An 18,958-nucleotide genomic window follows, 5' to 3' on the forward strand; every position below is an offset into this window, starting at 1 on the left:
ATAATTCTGACCCTGTGCTTCTAGAATAGGTCATGGTCGCACATAAAACACAATTTGCATGCATAATGTTACATCAAGTTTTATTTTTTATGAGATGCAAACAATTGGAGCAAAAAAGAGACAAAAATTTAGAGAAAATATTTTATTGATTGTTAAAAGTGAGACCATTTGTCCCAAAATGTGCTGAAACATGTCAGAATGACATGGGCATTTCACATTTTTTAAACTATGATTACCTACTTGTTAAGTTTTTGTTTATTAAATATCGTTATGGTCTATTGATGTATGAGGTGAAAACTATGAAAGTAGACTTACCAGCAAATCCGTTTCTAGATATATTTCATGACAGCACTGTAGAAGGTTGATTCCCTACCCTAATAGGGACAGAGAACACAAAGAGGTGAAATAGTCCCTCCTCATTGACTGTCCAAAGGATTTTTCTAGTGCCAAAAGAACAACAGACATATGCACAAAAAATCTGTTTGATGTTCCTAGAGTTCTTTTTTGAGAGGACAAATTCAGATTCACTCCAAAGACTCTCAGGAAATTTTTCAAAACCACATTACATGATGATAAAGTTTCTTGAAATTAAATGTTGATGTCAGAAGTGGGATTTGAACCCACGCCTCCAGGGGAAACTGCAACCTAAACGCAGCGCCTTAGACCACTCGGCCATCTTGACTTCGATATGCAATTGGAACTTAACTCCTTCCATGCTAGTCAGCAGAAATGTTACCATTCCTTGTGATTAAAAACTTGTCACACCACCCCAAAAAAGTCAATAAATAACATTTTTTATATGCGTACTTTTCGTCTGCATTAATTTTTAAACCTCCATTTATTTTGTTTGGATATTAGAAATGTTAGATTTCTCACAAATGCGGTGATGCACCACATTTTTTCAGAAACTACTGTTTGGCCACACAGCAGGGCTTTGAAAGGAAGAGCCCTATTTGGGTTTTGCAATGCAGATTTTGCAGGAATACCTTGCAGATGAAATTTGCAGAGTACCAAAACAGCAGAAAACCTCCCAAAGTGACCACATTTTAGAAATTATTTTGCACAATGAGTTAATCAACACCTGCAATTACTATTGTCAGCCTATAGGTGTTTTCACTCTGAACCATCCAGCATTGCAAGTATGCCAGTTTAGTGCCCAGCTTTTGCTTGCAGAGACAAGCAACCCATACATTTTTAAGTGGGCTCTACTCACTGGAGCAATGTCAAATATGTAGATGCTTTGTCTCACCATTAAAGTAGAAACCTCCTATATTTCAAATTAAAGATGACGGACCTGTGTGGAGCTTGTGTTTTTTGCCTTTTTGACTTTGTCCACAGCATATTTTTTAAGGACATTTGTCTCAGTAATGCCTCAGTGTTTCAAAGTCAAACAAGCTGACTATAATCATTCAGCTAGTGTCTGATAAGTGCTGTCTGTTTCAGCTATCAGGTTACCTTTTAATCCTCTTACAGCTAAGTCAATCTGAAATAAAACAAAATAGAGGAAAAATTACTAAAAAACATTCATGTGTTCAAAAGGAAAAAGTTACCGTTTCTCAAATTTTTAACATTTTGTTTTCTGTAGATAGTTAAGATTTTTAGGCCTTTTGATCATGATCAGTCCATGTGCTTTGTTTAATATCTCCTTAAAATGTAAACGGTGAAGAAAAAGCATTTTGCCGAAACCCGGGATTGGACTAGGGACCTTTAGATCTTCAGTCTAACGCTCTCCCAACTGAGCTATTTCGGCCATATCTATACATTTTCTGGGGGGTTTGACACTCTGCAAATGTCAAGTGTCACACCTGGAGGGATATATTATAATTTTTCATTTGACTGTTTTTTGAAGCATGATTTCTATTTGAAACGCCTTCCATTTTGCTGTACATATTTAATAACATTCATTAACTATTTGTGAATGAGTAGAAAAAGACAGCAATTTTGCCATTGAATTTTTACATTTTCAGTTTGTCTCCATGCACCAGTATAATTCTGACCCTGTGCTTCTAGAATAGGTCATGGTCGCACATAAAACACAATTTGCATGCATAATGTTACATCAAGTTTTATTTTTTATGAGATGCAAACAATTGGAGCAAAAAAGAGACAAAAATTTAGAGAAAATATTTTATTGATTGTTAAAAGTGAGACCATTTGTCCCAAAATGTGCTGAAACATGTCAGAATGACATGGGCATTTCACATTTTTTAAACTATGATTACCTACTTGTTAAGTTTTTGTTTATTAAATATCGTTATGGTCTATTGATGTGTGAGGTGAAAACTATGAAAGTAGACTTACCAGCAAATCCGTTTCTAGATATATTTCATGACAGCACTGTAGAAGGTTGATTCCCTACCCTAATAGGGACAGAGAACACAAAGAGGTGAAATAGTCCCTCCTCATTGACTGTCCAAAGGATTTTTCTAGTGCCAAAAGAACAACAGACATATGCACAAAAAATCTGTTTGATGTTCCTAGAGTTCTTTTTTGAGAGGACAAATTCAGATTCACTCCAAAGACTCTCAGGAAATTTTTCTAAACCACATTACTAAGTTTTGTTTGACCTCATCTAATCAATAAATGAAGATAAAGTTTCTTGAAATTAAATATTGATGTCAGAAGTGGGATTTGAACCCACGCCTCCAGGGGAGACTGCGACCTGAACGCAGCGCCTTAGAACGCTCGGTATTAGACCGCTCGCCTTAGACAGCTTCGATATGCAATTGGAACTTAACTCCTTCCATGCTAGTCAGCAGAAATGTTACCATTCCTTGTGATTAAAAACTTGTCACACCACCCCAAAAAAGTCAATAAATAACATTTTTTATATGCGTACTTTTCGTCTGCATTAATTTTTAAACCTCCATTTATTTTGTTTGGATATTAGAAATGTTAGATTTCTCACAAATGCGGTGATGCACCACATTTCTTCAGAAACTACTGTTTGGCCACACAGCAGGGCTTTGAAAGGAAGAGCCCTATTTGGGTTTTGCAATGCAGATTTTGCAGGAATACCTTGCAGATGAAATTTGCAGAGTACCAAAACAGCAGAAAACCTCCCAAAGTGACCACATTTTAGAAATTATTTTGCACAATGAGTTAATCAACACCTGCAATTACTATTGTCAGCCTATAGGTGTTTTCACTCTGAACCATCCAGCATTGCAAGTATGCCAGTTTAGTGCCCAGCTTTTGCTTGCAGAGACAAGCAACCCATACATTTTTAAGTGGGCTCTACTCACTGGAGCAATGTCAAATATGTAGATACTTTGTCTCACCATTAAAGTAGAAACCTCCTATATTTCAAATTAAAGATGACGGACCTGTGTTCAACTTGTGTTTTTTGCCTTTTTGACTTTGTCCACAGCATATTTTTTAAGGACATTTGTCTCAGTAATGCCTCAGTGTTTCAAAGTCAAACAAGCTGACTATAATCATTCAGCTAGTGTCTGATAAGTGCTGTCTGTTTCAGCTATCAGGTTACCTTTTAATCCTCTTACAGCTAAGTCAATCTGAAATAAAACAAAATAGAGGAAAAATTACTAAAAAACATTCATGTGTTCAAAAGGAAAAAGTTACCGTTTCTCAAATTTTTAACATTTTGTTTTCTGTAGATAGTTAAGATTTTTAGGCCTTTTGATCATGATCAGTCCATGTACTTTGTTTAATATCTCCTTAAAATGTAAACGGTGAAGAAAAAGCATTTTGCCGAAACCCGGGATTGGACCAGGGACCTTTAGATCTTCAGTCTAACGCTCTCCCAACTGAGATATTTCTGCCATATCTATACATTTTCTCGGGGGTTTGACACTCTGCAAATGTCAAGTGTCATACCTGGAGGGATATATTATAATTTTTCATTTGACTGTTTTTTGAAGCATGATTTCTATTTGAAACGCCTTCCATTTTGCTGTACATATTTAATAACATTCATTAACTATTTGTGAATGAGTAGAAAAAGACAGCAATTTTGCCATTGAATTTTTACATTTTCAGTTTGTCTCCATGCACCAGTATAATTCTGACCCTGTGCTTCTAGAATAGGTCATGGTCGCACATAAAACACAATTTGCATGCATAATGTTACATCAAGTTTTATTTTTTATGAGATGCAAACAATTGGAGCAAAAAAGAGACAAAAATTTAGAGAAAATATTTTATTGATTGTTAAAAGTGAGACCATTTGTCCCAAAATGTGCTGAAACATGTCAGAAGGACATGGGCATTTCACATTTTTTAAACTATGATTACCTACTTGTTAAGTTTTTGTTAATTAAGTATCATTATGGTCTATTGATGTATGAGGTGAAAACTATGAAAGTAGACTTACCAGCAAATCCGTTTCTAGATATATTTCATGACAGCACTGTAGAAGGTTGATTCCCTACCCTAATAGGGACAGAGAACACAAAGAGGTGAAATAGTCCCTCCTCATTGACTGTCCAAAGGATTTTTCTAGTGCCAAAAGAACAACAGACATATGCACAAAAAATCTGTTTGATGTTCCTAGAGTTCTTTTTTGAGAGGACAAATTCAGATTCACTACAAAGACTCTCAGGAAATTTTTCAAAACCACATTACATGAAGATAAAGTTTCTTGAAATTAAATGTTGATTTCAGAAGTGGGATTTGAACCCACGCCTCCAGGGGAAACTGCAACCTAAACGCAGCGCCTTAGACCACTCGGCCATCCTGACTTCGAAATGCAATTGGAACTTAACTCCTTCCATGCTAGTCAGCAGAAATGTTACCATTCCTTGTGATTAAAAACTTGTCACACCACCCCAAAAAAGTCAATAAATAACATTTTTTATATGCGTACTTTTCGTCTGCATTAATTTTTAAACCTCCATTTATTTTGTTTGGATATTAGAAATGTTAGATTTCTCACAAATGCGGTGATGCACCACATTTCTTCAGAAACTACTGTTTGGCCACACAGCAGGGCTTTGAAAGGAAGAGCCCTATTTGGGTTTTGCAATGCAGATTTTGCAGGAATACCTTGCAGATGAAATTTGCAGAGTACCAAAACAGCAGAAAACCTCCCAAAGTGACCACATTTTAGAAATTATTTTGCACAATGAGTTAATCAACACCTGCAATTACTATTGTCAGCCTATAGGTGTTTTCACTCTGAACCATCCAGCATTGCAAGTATGCCAGTTTAGTGCCCAGCTTTTGCTTGCAGAGACAAGCAACCCATACATTTTTAAGTGGGCTCTACTCACTGGAGCAATGTCAAATATGTAGATGCTTTGTCTCACCATTAAAGTAGAAACCTCCTATATTTCAAATTAAAGATGACGGACCTGTGTGGAGCTTGTGTTTTTTGCCTTTTTGACTTTGTCCACAGCATATTTTTTAAGGACATTTGTCTCAGTAATGCCTCAGTGTTTCAAAGTCAAACAAGCTGACTATAATCATTCAGCTAGTGTCTGATAAGTGCTGTCTGTTTCAGCTATCAGGTTACCTTTTAATCCTCTTACAGCTAAGTCAATCTGAAATAAAACAAAATAGAGGAAAAATTACTAAAAAACATTCATGTGTTCAAAAGGAAAAAGTTACCGTTTCTCAAATTTTTAACATTTTGTTTTCTGTAGATAGTTAAGATTTTTAGGCCTTTTGATCATGATCAGTCCATGTGCTTTGTTTAATATCTCCTTAAAATGTAAACGGTGAAGAAAAAGCATTTTGCCGAAACCCGGGATTAGACCAGGGACCTTTAGATCTTCAGTCTAACGCTCTCCCAACTTTGCTATTTCGGCCATATCTATACATTTTCTGGGGGTTTGACACTCTGCAAATGTCAAGTGTCACACCTGGAGGGATATATTATAATTTTTCATTTGACTGTTTTTTGAAGCATGATTTCTATTTGAAACGCCTTCCATTTTGCTGTACATATTTAATAACATTCATTAACTATTTGTGAATGAGTAGAAAAAGACAGCAATTTTGCCATTGAATTTTTACATTTTCAGTTTGTCTCCATGCACCAGTATAATTCTGACCCTGTGCTTCTAGAATAGGTCATGGTCGCACATAAAACACAATTTGCATGCATAATGTTACATCAAGTTTTATTTTTTATGAGATGCAAACAATTGGAGCAAAAAAGAGACAAAAATTTAGAGAAAATATTTTATTGATTGTTAAAAGTGAGACCATTTGTCCCAAAATGTGCTGAAACATGTCAGAATGACATGGGCATTTCACATTTTTTAAACTATGATTACCTACTTGTTAAGTTTTTGTTTATTAAATATCGTTATGGTCTATTGATGTATGAGGTGAAAACTATGAAAGTAGACTTACCAGCAAATCCGTTTCTAGATATATTTCATGACAGCACTGTAGAAGGTTGATTCCCTACCCTAATAGGGACAGAGAACACAAAGAGGTGAAATAGTCCCTCCTCATTGACTGTCCAAAGGATTTTTCTAGTGCCAAAAGAACAACAGACATATGGACAAAAATCTGTTTGATGTTCCTAGAGTTCTTTTTTGAGAGGACAAATTCAGATTCACTCCAAAGACTCTCAGGAAATTTTTCAAAACCACATTACATGAAGATAAAATTTCTTGAAATTAAATGTTGATGTCAGAAGTGGGATTTGAACCCACGCCTCCAGGGGAAACTGCAACCTAAACGCAGCGCCTTAGACCACTCTGCCATCTTGACTTCGATATGCAATTGGAACTTAACTCCTTCCATGCTAGTCAGCAGAAATGTTACCATTCCTTGTGATTAAAAACTTGTCACACCACCCCAAAAAAGTCAATAAATAACATTTTTTATATGCGTACTTTTCGTCTGCATTAATTTTTAAACCTCCATTTATTTTGTTTGGATATTAGAAATGTTAGATTTCTCACAAATGCGGTGATGCACCACATTTCTTCAGAAACTACTGTTTGGCCACACAGCAGGGCTTTGAAAGGAAGAGCCCTATTTGGGTTTTGCAATGCAGATTTTGCAGGAATACCTTGCAGATGAAATTTGCAGAGTACCAAAACAGCAGAAAACCTCCCAAAGTGACCACATTTTAGAAATTATTTTGCACAATGAGTTAATCAACACCTGCAATTACTATTGTCAGCCTATAGGTGTTTTCACTCTGAACCATCCAGCATTGCAAGTATGCCAGTTTAGTGCCCAGCTTTTGCTTGCAGAGACAAGCAACCCATACATTTTTAAGTGGGCTCTACTCACTGGAGCAATGTCAAATATGTAGATGCTTTGTCTCACCATTAAAGTAGAAACCTCCTATATTTCAAATTAAAGATGACGGACCTGTGTGGAGCTTGTGTTTTTTGCCTTTTTGACTTTGTCCACAGTATATTTTTTAAGGACATTTGTCTCAGTAATGCCTCAGTGTTTCAAAGTCAAACAAGCTGACTAATCATTCAGCTAGTGTCTGATAAGTGCTGTCTGTTTCAGCTATCAGGTTACCTTTTAATCCTCTTACAGCTAAGTCAATCTGAAATAAAACAAAATAGAGGAAAAATTACTAAAAAACATTCATGTGTTCAAAAGGAAAAAGTTACCGTTTCTCAAATTTTTAACATTTTGTTTTCTGTAGATAGTTAAGATTTTTAGGCCTTTTGATCATGATCAGTCCATGTGCTTTGTTTAATATCTCCTTAAAATGTAAACGGTGAAGAAAAAGCATTTTGCCGAAACCCGGGATTGGACCAGGGACCTTTAGATCTTCAGTCTAACGCTCTCCCAACTGAGATATTTCGGCCATATCTATACATTTTCTGGGGGGTTTGACACTCTGCAAATGTCAAGTGTCACACCTGGAGGGATATATTATAATTTTTCATTTGACTGTTTTTTGAAGCATGATTTCTATTTGAAACGCCTTCCATTTTGCTGTACATATTTAATAACATTCATTAACTATTTGTGAATGAGTAGAAAAAGACAGCAATTTTGCCATTGAATTTTTACATTTTCAGTTTGTCTCCATGCACCAGTATAATTCTGACCCTGTGCTTCTAGAATAGGTCATGGTCGCACATAAAACACAATTTGCATGCATAATGTTACATCAAGTTTTATTTTTTATGAGATGCAAACAATTGGAGCAAAAAAGAGACAAAAATTTAGAGAAAATATTTTATTGATTGTTAAAAGTGAGACCATTTGTCCCAAAATGTGCTGAAACATGTCAGAATGACATGGGCATTTCACATTTTTTAAACTATGATTACCTACTTGTTAAGTTTTTGTTTATTAAATATCGTTATGGTCTATTGATGTGTGAGGTGAAAACTATGAAAGTAGACTTACCAGCAAATCCGTTTCTAGATATATTTCATGACAGCACTGTAGAAGGTTGATTCCCTACCCTAATAGGGACAGAGAACACAAAGAGGTGAAATAGTCCCTCCTCATTGACTGTCCAAAGGATTTTTCTAGTGCCAAAAGAACAACAGACATATGCACAAAAAATCTGTTTGATGTTCCTAGAGTTCTTTTTTGAGAGGACAAATTCAGATTCACTCCAAAGACTCTCAGGAAATTTTTCAAAACCACATTACATGAAGATAAAGTTTCTTGAAATTAAATGTTGATGTCAGAAGTGGGATTTGAACCCACGCCTCCAGGGGAAACTGCAACCTAAACGCAGCGCCTTAGACCACTCGGCCATCTTGACTTCGATATGCAACTGGAACTTAACTCCTTCCATGCTAGTCAGCAGAAATGTTACCATTCCTTGTGATTAAAAACTTGTCACACCACCCCAAAAAAGTCAATAAATAACATTTTTTATATGCGTACTTTTCGTCTGCATTAATTTTTAAACCTCCATTTATTTTGTTTGGATATTAGAAATGTTAGATTTCTCACAAATGCGGTGATGCACCACATTTCTTCAGAAACTACTGTTTGGCCACACAGCAGGGCTTTGAAAGGAAGAGCCCTATTTGGGTTTTGCAATGCAGATTTTGCAGGAATACCTTGCAGATGAAATTTGCAGAGTACCAAAACAGCAGAAAACCTCCCAAAGTGACCACATTTTAGAAATTATTTTGCACAATGAGTTAATCAACACCTGCAATTACTATTGTCAGCCTATAGGTGTTTTCACTCTGAACCATCCAGCATTGCAAGTATGCCAGTTTAGTGCCCAGCTTTTGCTTGCAGAGACAAGCAACCCATACATTTTTAAGTGGGCTCTACTCACTGGAGCAATGTCAAATATGTAGATGCTTTGTCTCACCATTAAAGTAGAAACCTCCTATATTTCAAATTAAAGATGACGGACCTGTGTGGAGCTTGTGTTTTTTGCCTTTTTGACTTTGTCCACAGCATATTTTTTAAGGACATTTGTCTCAGTAATGCCTCAGTGTTTCAAAGTCAAACAAGCTGACTATAATCATTCAGCTAGTGTCTGATAAGTGCTGTCTGTTTCAGCTATCAGGTTACCTTTTAATCCTCTTACAGCTAAGTCAATCTGAAATAAAACAAAATAGAGGAAAAATTACTAAAAAACATTCATGTGTTCAAAAGGAAAAAGTTACCGTTTCTCAAATTTTTAACATTTTGTTTTCTGTAGATAGTTAAGATTTTTAGGCCTTTTGATCATGATCAGTCCATGTGCTTTGTTTAATATCTCCTTAAAATGTAAGCGGTGAAGAAAAAGCATTTTGCCGAAACCCGGGATTGGACTAGGGACCTTTAGATCTTCAGTCTAACGCTCTCCCAACTGAGCTATTTCGGCCATATCTATACATTTTCTGGGGGGTTTGACACTCTGCAAATGTCAAGTGTCACACCTGGAGGGATATATTATAATTTTTCATTTGACTGTTTTTTGAAGCATGATTTCTATTTGAAACGCCTTCCATTTTGCTGTACATATTTAATAACATTCATTAACTATTTGTGAATGAGTAGAAAAAGACAGCAATTTTGCCATTGAATTTTTACATTTTCAGTTTGTCTCCATGCACCAGTATAATTCTGACCCTGTGCTTCTAGAATAGGTCATGGTCGCACATAAAACACAATTTGCATGCATAATGTTACATCAAGTTTTATTTTTTATGAGATGCAAACAATTGGAGCAAAAAAGAGACAAAAATTTAGAGAAAATATTTTATTGATTGTTAAAAGTGAGACCATTTGTCCCAAAATGTGCTGAAACATGTCAGAATGACATGGGCATTTCACATTTTTTAAACTATGATTACCTACTTGTTAAGTTTTTGTTTATTAAATATCGTTATGGTCTATTGATGTGTGAGGTGAAAACTATGAAAGTAGACTTACCAGCAAATCCGTTTCTAGATATATTTCATGACAGCACTGTAGAAGGTTGATTCCCTACCCTAATAGGGACAGAGAACACAAAGAGGTGAAATAGTCCCTCCTCATTGACTGTCCAAAGGATTTTTCTAGTGCCAAAAGAACAACAGACATATGCACAAAAAATCTGTTTGATGTTCCTAGAGTTCTTTTTTGAGAGGACAAATTCAGATTCACTCCAAAGACTCTCAGGAAATTTTTCAAAACCACATTACATGAAGATAAAGTTTCTTGAAATTAAATGTTGATGTCAGAAGTGGGATTTGAACCCACGCCTCCAGGGGAAACTGCAACCTAAACGCAGCGCCTTAGACCACTCGGCCATCTTGACTTCGATATGCAATTGGAACTTAACTCCTTCCATGCTAGTCAGCAGAAATGTTACCATTCCTTGTGATTAAAAACTTGTCACACCACCCCAAAAAAGTCAATAAATAACATTTTTTATATGCGTACTTTTCGTCTGCATTAATTTTTAAACCTCCATTTATTTTGTTTGGATATTAGAAATGTTAGATTTCTCACAAATGCGGTGATGCACCACATTTCTTCAGAAACTACTGTTTGGCCACACAGCAGGGCTTTGAAAGGAAGAGCCCTATTTGGGTTTTGCAATGCAGATTTTGCAGGAATACCTTGCAGATGAAATTTGCAGAGTACCAAAACAGCAGAAAACCTCCCAAAGTGACCACATTTTAGAAATTATTTTGCACAATGAGTTAATCAACACCTGCAATTACTATTGTCAGCCTATAGGTGTTTTCACTCTGAACCATCCAGCATTGCAAGTATGCCAGTTTAGTGCCCAGCTTTTGCTTGCAGAGACAAGCAACCCATACATTTTTAAGTGGGCTCTACTCACTGGAGCAATGTCAAATATGTAGATGCTTTGTCTCACCATTAAAGTAGAAACCTCCTATATTTCAAATTAAAGATGACGGACCTGTGTGGAGCTTGTGTTTTTTGCCTTTTTGACTTTGTCCACAGCATATTTTTTAAGGACATTTGTCTCAGTAATGCCTCAGTGTTTCAAAGTCAAACAAGCTGACTATAATCATTCAGCTAGTGTCTGATAAGTGCTGTCTGTTTCAGCTATCAGGTTACCTTTTAATCCTCTTACAGCTAAGTCAATCTGAAATAAAACAAAATAGAGGAAAAATTACTAAAAAACATTCATGTGTTCAAAAGGAAAAAGTTACCGTTTCTCAAATTTTTAACATTTTGTTTTCTGTAGATAGTTAAGATTTTTAGGCCTTTTGATCATGATCAGTCCATGTGCTTTGTTTAATATCTCCTTAAAATGTAAACGGTGAAGAAAAAGCATTTTGCCGAAACCCGGGACCTTTAGATCTTCAGTCTAACGCTCTCCCAACTTTGCTATTTCGGCCATATCTATACATTTTCTGGGGGGTTTGACACTCTGCAAATGTCAAGTGTCACACCTGGAGGGATATATTATAATTTTTCATTTGACTGTTTTTTGAAGCATGATTTCTATTTGAAACGCCTTCCATTTTGCTGTACATATTTAATAACATTCATTAACTATTTGTGAATGAGTAGAAAAAGACAGCAATTTTGCCATTGAATTTTTACATTTTCAGTTTGTCTCCATGCACCAGTATAATTCTGACCCTGTGCTTCTAGAATAGGTCATGGTCGCACATAAAACACAATTTGCATGCATAATGTTACATCAAGTTTTATTTTTTATGAGATGCAAACAATTGGAGCAAAAAAGAGACAAAAATTTAGAGAAAATATTTTATTGATTGTTAAAAGTGAGACCATTTGTCCCAAAATGTGCTGAAACATGTCAGAATGACATGGGCATTTCACATTTTTTAAACTATGATTACCTACTTGTTAAGTTTTTGTTTATTAAATATCGTTATGGTCTATTGATGTATGAGGTGAAAACTATGAAAGTAGACTTACCAGCAAATCCGTTTCTAGATATATTTCATGACAGCACTGTAGAAGGTTGATTCCCTACCCTAATAGGGACAGAGAACACAAAGAGGTGAAATAGTCCCTCCTCATTGACTGTCCAAAGGATTTTTCTAGTGCCAAAAGAACAACAGACATATGGACAAAAATCTGTTTGATGTTCCTAGAGTTCTTTTTTGAGAGGACAAATTCAGATTCACTCCAAAGACTCTCAGGAAATTTTTCAAAACCACATTACATGAAGATAAAATTTCTTGAAATTAAATGTTGATGTCAGAAGTGGGATTTGAACCCACGCCTCCAGGGGAAACTGCAACCTAAACGCAGCGCCTTAGACCACTCTGCCATCTTGACTTCGATATGTAATTGGAACTTAACTCCTTCCATGCTAGTCAGCAGAAATGTTACCATTCCTTGTGATTAAAAACTTGTCACACCACCCCAAAAAAGTCAATAAATAACATTTTTTATATGCGTACTTTTCGTCTGCATTAATTTTTAAACCTCCATTTATTTTGTTTGGATATTAGAAATGTTAGATTTCTCACAAATGCGGTGATGCACCACATTTCTTCAGAAACTACTGTTTGGCCACACAGCAGGGCTTTGAAAGGAAGAGCCCTATTTGGGTTTTGCAATGCAGATTTTGCAGGAATACCTTGCAGATGAAATTTGCAGAGTACCAAAACAGCAGAAAACCTCCCAAAGTGACCACATTTTAGAAATTATTTTGCACAATGAGTTAATCAACACCTGCAATTACTATTGTCAGCCTATAGGTGTTTTCACTCTGAACCATCCAGCATTGCAAGTATGCCAGTTTAGTGCCCAGCTTTTGCTTGCAGAGACAAGCAACCCATACATTTTTAAGTGGGCTCTACTCACTGGAGCAATGTCAAATATGTAGATGCTTTGTCTCACCATTAAAGTAGAAACCTCCTATATTTCAAATTAAAGATGACGGACCTGTGTGGAGCTTGTGTTTTTTGCCTTTTTGACTTTGTCCACAGCATATTTTTTAAGGACATTTGTCTCAGTAATGCCTCAGTGTTTCAAAGTCAAACAAGCTGACTATAATCATTCAGCTAGTGTCTGATAAGTGCTGTCTGTTTCAGCTATCAGGTTACCTTTTAATCCTCTTACAGCTAAGTCAATCTGAAATAAAACAAAATAGAGGAAAAATTACTAAAAAACATTCATGTGTTCAAAAGGAAAAAGTTACCGTTTCTCAAATTTTTAACATTTTGTTTTCTGTAGATAGTTAAGATTTTTAGGCCTTTTGATCATGATCAGTCCATGTGCTTTGTTTAATATCTCCTTAAAATGTAAACGGTGAAGAAAAAGCATTTTGCCGAAACCCGGGATTGGACCAGGGACCTTTAGATCTTCAGTCTAACGCTCTCCCAACTGAGCTATTTCGGCCATATCTATACATTTTCTGGGGGGTTTGACACTCTGCAAATGTCAAGTGTCACACCTGGAGGGATATATTATAATTTTTCATTTGACTGTTTTTTGAAGCATGATTTCTATTTGAAACGCCTTCCATTTTGCTGTACATATTTAATAACATTCATTAACTATTTGTGAATGAGTAGAAAAAGACAGCAATTTTGCCATTGAATTTTTACATTTTCAGTTTGTCTCCATGCACCAGTATAATTCTGACCCTGTGCTTCTAGAATAGGTCATGGTCGCACATAAAACACAATTTGCATGCATAATGTTACATCAAGTTTTATTTTTTATGAGATGCAAACAATTGGAGCAAAAAAGAGACAAAAATTTAGAGAAAATATTTTATTGATTGTTAAAAGTGAGACCATTTGTCCCAAAATGTGCTGAAACATGTCAGAATGACATGGGCATTTCACATTTTTTAAACTATGATTACCTACTTGTTAAGTTTTTGTTTATTAAATATCGTTATGGTCTATTGATGTATGAGGTGAAAACTATGAAAGTAGACTTACCAGCAAATCCGTTTCTAGATATATTTCATGACAGCACTGTAGAAGGTTGATTCCCTACCCTAATAGGGACAGAGAACACAAAGAGGTGAAATAGTCCCTCCTCATTGACTGTCCAAAGGATTTTTCTAGTGCCAAAAGAACAACAGACATATGCACAAAAAATCTGTTTGATGTTCCTAGAGTTCTTTTTTGAGAGGACAAATTCAGATTCACTCCAAAGACTCTAAGGAAATTTTTCAAAACCACATTACATGATGATAAAGTTTCTTGAAATTAAATGTTGATGTCAGAAGTGGGATTTGAACCCACGCCTCCAGGGGAAACTGCAACCTAAACGCAGCGCCTTAGACCACTCGGCCATCTTGACTTCGATATGCAATTGGAACTTAACTCCTTCCATGCTAGTCAGCAGAAATGTTACCATTCCTTGTGATTAAAAACTTGTCACACCACCCCAAAAAAGTCAATAAATAACATTTTTTATATGCGTACTTTTCGTCTGCATTAATTTTTAAACCTCCATTTATTTTGTTTGGATATTAGAAATGTTAGATTTCTCACAAATGCGGTGATGCACCACATTTCTTCAGAAACTACTGTTTGGCCACACAGCAGGGCTTTGAAAGGAAGAGCCCTATTTGGGTTTTGCAATGCAGATTTTGCAGGAATACCTTGCAGATGAAATTTGCAGAGTACCAAAACAGCAGAAAACCTCCCAAAGTGACCACATTTTAGAAATTATTTTGCACAATGAGTTAATCAACACCTGCAATTACTATTGTCAGCCTATAGGTGTTTTCACTCTGAACCATCCAGCATTGCAAGTATGCCAGTTTAGTGCCCAGCTTTTGCTTGCAGAGACAAGCAACCCATACATTTTTAAGTGGGCTCTACTCACTGGAGCAATGTCAAATATGTAGATGCTTTGTCTCACCATTAAAGTAGAAACCTCCTATATTTCAAATTAAAGATGACGGACCTGTGTGGAGCTTGTGTTTTTTGCCTTTTTGACTTTGTCCACAGCATATTTTTTAAGGACATTTGTCTCAGTAATGCCTCAGTGTTTCAAAGTCAAACAAGCTGACTATAATCATTCAGCTAGTGTCTGATAAGTGCTGTCTGTTTCAGCTATCAGGTTACCTTTTAATCCTCTTACAGCTAAGTCAATCTGAAATAAAACAAAATAGAGGAAAAATTACTAAAAAACATTCATGTGTTCAAAAGGAAAAAGTTACCGTTTCTCAAATTTTTAACATTTTGTTTTCTGTAGATAGTTAAGATTTTTAGGCCTTTTGATCATGATCAGTCCATGTGCTTTGTTTAATATCTCCTTAAAATGTAAACGGTGAAGAAAAAGCATTTTGCCGAAACCCGGGATTGGACTAGGGACCTTTAGATCTTCAGTCTAACGCTCTCCCAACTGAGCTATTTCGGCCATATCTATACATTTTCTGGGGGGTTTGACACTCTGCAAATGTCAAGTGTCACACCTGGAGGGATATATTATAATTTTTCATTTGACTGTTTTTTGAAGCATGATTTCTATTTGAAACGCCTTCCATTTTGCTGTACATATTTAATAACATTCATTAACTATTTGTGAATGAGTAGAAAAAGACAGCAATTTTGCCATTGAATTTTTACATTTTCAGTTTGTCTCCATGCACCAGTATAATTCTGACCCTGTGCTTCTAGAATAGGTCATGGTCGCACATAAAACACAATTTGCATGCATAATGTTACATCAAGTTTTATTTTTTATGAGATGCAAACAATTGGAGCAAAAAAGAGACAAAAATTTAGAGAAAATATTTTATTGATTGTTAAAAGTGAGACCATTTGTCCCAAAATGTGCTGAAACATGTCAGAATGACATGGGCATTTCACATTTTTTAAACTATGATTACCTACTTGTTAAGTTTTTGTTTATTAAATATCGTTATGGTCTATTGATGTGTGAGGTGAAAACTATGAAAGTAGACTTACCAGCAAATCCGTTTCTAGATATATTTCATGACAGCACTGTAGAAGGTTGATTCCCTACCCTAATAGGGACAGAGAACACAAAGAGGTGAAATAGTCCCTCCTCATTGACTGTCCAAAGGATTTTTCTAGTGCCAAAAGAACAACAGACATATGCACAAAAAATCTGTTTGATGTTCCTAGAGTTCTTTTTTGAGAGGACAAATTCAGATTCACTCCAAAGACTCTCAGGAAATTTTTCTAAACCACATTACTAAGTTTTGTTTGACCTCATCTAATCAATAAATGAAGATAAAGTTTCTTGAAATTAAATATTGATGTCAGAAGTGGGATTTGAACCCACGCCTCCAGGGGAGACTGCGACCTGAACGCAGCGCCTTAGAACGCTCGGTATTAGACCGCTCGCCTTAGACAGCTTCGATATGCAATTGGAACTTAACTCCTTCCATGCTAGTCAGCAGAAATGTTACCATTCCTTGTGATTAAAAACTTGTCACACCACCCCAAAAAAGTCAATAAATAACATTTTTTATATGCGTACTTTTCGTCTGCATTAATTTTTAAACCTCCATTTATTTTGTTTGGATATTAGAAATGTTAGATTTCTCACAAATGCGGTGATGCACCACATTTCTTCAGAAACTACTGTTTGGCCACACAGCAGGGCTTTGAAAGGAAGAGCCCTATTTGGGTTTTGCAATGCAGATTTTGCAGGAATACCTTGCAGATGAAATTTGCAGAGTACCAAAACAGCAGAAAACCTCCCAAAGTGACCACATTTTAGAAATTATTTTGCACAATGAGTTAATCAACACCTGCAATTACTATTGTCAGCCTATAGGTGTTTTCACTCTGAACCATCCAGCATTGCAAGTATGCCAGTTTAGTGCCCAGCTTTTGCTTGCAGAGACAAGCAACCCATACATTTTTAAGTGGGCTCTACTCACTGGAGCAATGTCAAATATGTAGATGCTTTGTCTCACCATTAAAGTAGAAACCTCCTATATTTCAAATTAAAGATGACGGACCTGTGTGGAGCTTGTGTTTTTTGCCTTTTTGACTTTGTCCACAGCATATTTTTTAAGGACATTTGTCTCAGTAATGCCTCAGTGTTTCAAAGTCAAACAAGCTGACTATAATCATTCAGCTAGTGTCTGATAAGTGCTGTCTGTTTCAGCTATCAGGTTACCTTTTAATCCTCTTACAGCTAAGTCAATCTGAAATAAAACAAAATAGAGGAAAAATTACTAAAAAACATTCATGTGTTCAAAAGGAAAAAGTTACCGTTTCTCAAATTTTTAACATTTTGTTTTCTGTAGATAGTTAAGATTTTTAGGCCTTTTGATCATGATCAGTCCATGTGCTTTGTTTAATATCTCCTTAAAATGTAAACGGTGAAGAAAAAGCATTTTGCCGAAACCCGGGACCTTTAGATCTTCAGTCTAACGCTCTCCCAACTTTGCTATTTCGGCCATATCTATACATTTTCTGGGGGGTTTGACACTCTGCAAATGTCAAGTGTCACACCTGGAGGGATATATTATAATTTTTCATTTGACTGTTTTTTGAAGCATGATTTCTATTTGAAACGCCTTCCATTTTGCTGTACATATTTAATAACATTCATTAACTATTTGTGAATGAGTAGAAAAAGACAGCAATTTTGCCATTGAATTTTTACATTTTCAGTTTGTCTCCATGCACCAGTATAATTCTGACCCTGTGCTTCTAGAATAGGTCATGGTCGCACATAAAACACAATTTGCATGCATAATGTTACATCAAGTTTTATTTTTTATGAGATGCAAACAATTGGAGCAAAAAAGAGACAAAAATTTAGAGAAAATATTTTATTGATTGTTAAAAGTGAGACCATTTGTCCCAAAATGTGCTGAAACATGTCAGAATGACATGGGCATTTCACATTTTTTAAACTATGATTACCTACTTGTTAAGTTTTTGTTTATTAAATATCGTTATGGTCTATTGATGTATGAGGTGAAAACTATGAAAGTAGACTTACCAGCAAATCCGTTTCTAGATATATTTCATGACAGCACTGTAGAAGGTTGATTCCCTACCCTAATAGGGACAGAGAACACAAAGAGGTGAAATAGTCCCTCCTCATTGACTGTCCAAAGGATTTTTCTAGTGCCAAAAGAACAACAGACATATGGACAAAAATCTGTTTGATGTTCCTAGAGTTCTTTTTTGAGAGGACAAATTCAGATTCACTCCAAAGACTCTCAGGAAATTTTTCAAAACCACATTACATGAAGATAAAATTTCTTGAAATTAAATGTTGATGTCAGAAGTGGGATTTGAACCCACGCCTCCAGGGGAAACTGCAACCTAAACGCAGCGCCTTAGACCACTCTGCCATCTTGACTTCGATATGTAATTGGAACTTAACTCCTTCCATGCTAGTCAGCAGAAATGTTACCATTCCTTGTGATTAAAAACTTGTCACACCACCCCAAAAAAGTCAATAAATAACATTTTTTATATGCGTACTTTTCGTCTGCATTAATTTTTAAACCTCCATTTATTTTGTTTGGATATTAGAAATGTTAGATTTCTCACAAATGCGGTGATGCACCACATTTCTTCAGAAACTACTGTTTGGCCACACAGCAGGGCTTTGAAAGGAAGAGCCCTATTTGGGTTTTGCAATGCAGATTTTGCAGGAATACCTTGCAGATGAAATTTGCAGAGTACCAAAACAGCAG

The 18,958-nt window shown here is 35.8% G+C and overlaps 9 non-coding genes across 9 annotated transcripts; all 9 read right to left on the minus strand.

Moving 5' to 3' along the window:
* Positions 1-599: 599 nt before the first annotated feature.
* Positions 600-682, minus strand: TRNAL-UAG (transfer RNA leucine (anticodon UAG)). The gene has a single exon. It is a non-coding gene; the product is annotated as a tRNA-Leu (tRNA).
* Positions 683-4,617: 3,935 nt separating this feature from the next.
* TRNAL-UAG (transfer RNA leucine (anticodon UAG)) lies at positions 4,618-4,700 on the minus strand. The gene has a single exon. It is a non-coding gene; the product is annotated as a tRNA-Leu (tRNA).
* A 1,901-nt stretch (positions 4,701-6,601) lies between these two features.
* Positions 6,602-6,684, minus strand: TRNAL-UAG (transfer RNA leucine (anticodon UAG)). Its single transcript has one exon. It is a non-coding gene; the product is annotated as a tRNA-Leu (tRNA).
* A 1,901-nt stretch (positions 6,685-8,585) lies between these two features.
* TRNAL-UAG (transfer RNA leucine (anticodon UAG)) lies at positions 8,586-8,668 on the minus strand. Its single transcript has one exon. It is a non-coding gene; the product is annotated as a tRNA-Leu (tRNA).
* A 1,903-nt stretch (positions 8,669-10,571) lies between these two features.
* Positions 10,572-10,654, minus strand: TRNAL-UAG (transfer RNA leucine (anticodon UAG)). Its single transcript has one exon. It is a non-coding gene; the product is annotated as a tRNA-Leu (tRNA).
* Positions 10,655-12,544: 1,890 nt separating this feature from the next.
* TRNAL-UAG (transfer RNA leucine (anticodon UAG)) lies at positions 12,545-12,627 on the minus strand. Its single transcript has one exon. It is a non-coding gene; the product is annotated as a tRNA-Leu (tRNA).
* Positions 12,628-13,622: 995 nt separating this feature from the next.
* On the minus strand, positions 13,623-13,695 carry TRNAF-GAA (transfer RNA phenylalanine (anticodon GAA)). The gene has a single exon. It is a non-coding gene; the product is annotated as a tRNA-Phe (tRNA).
* Positions 13,696-14,530: 835 nt separating this feature from the next.
* On the minus strand, positions 14,531-14,613 carry TRNAL-UAG (transfer RNA leucine (anticodon UAG)). Its single transcript has one exon. It is a non-coding gene; the product is annotated as a tRNA-Leu (tRNA).
* A 3,922-nt stretch (positions 14,614-18,535) lies between these two features.
* Positions 18,536-18,618, minus strand: TRNAL-UAG (transfer RNA leucine (anticodon UAG)). Its single transcript has one exon. It is a non-coding gene; the product is annotated as a tRNA-Leu (tRNA).
* Positions 18,619-18,958: the final 340 nt, after the last annotated feature.

The sequence above is a fragment of the Dendrobates tinctorius genome, unplaced genomic scaffold (genome assembly GCF_039654945.1).
Source record: "Dendrobates tinctorius isolate UK_male_01 unplaced genomic scaffold, ASM3965494v1 ptg000184l, whole genome shotgun sequence".
NCBI classification, from domain to species: domain Eukaryota; kingdom Metazoa; phylum Chordata; class Amphibia; order Anura; family Dendrobatidae; genus Dendrobates; species Dendrobates tinctorius.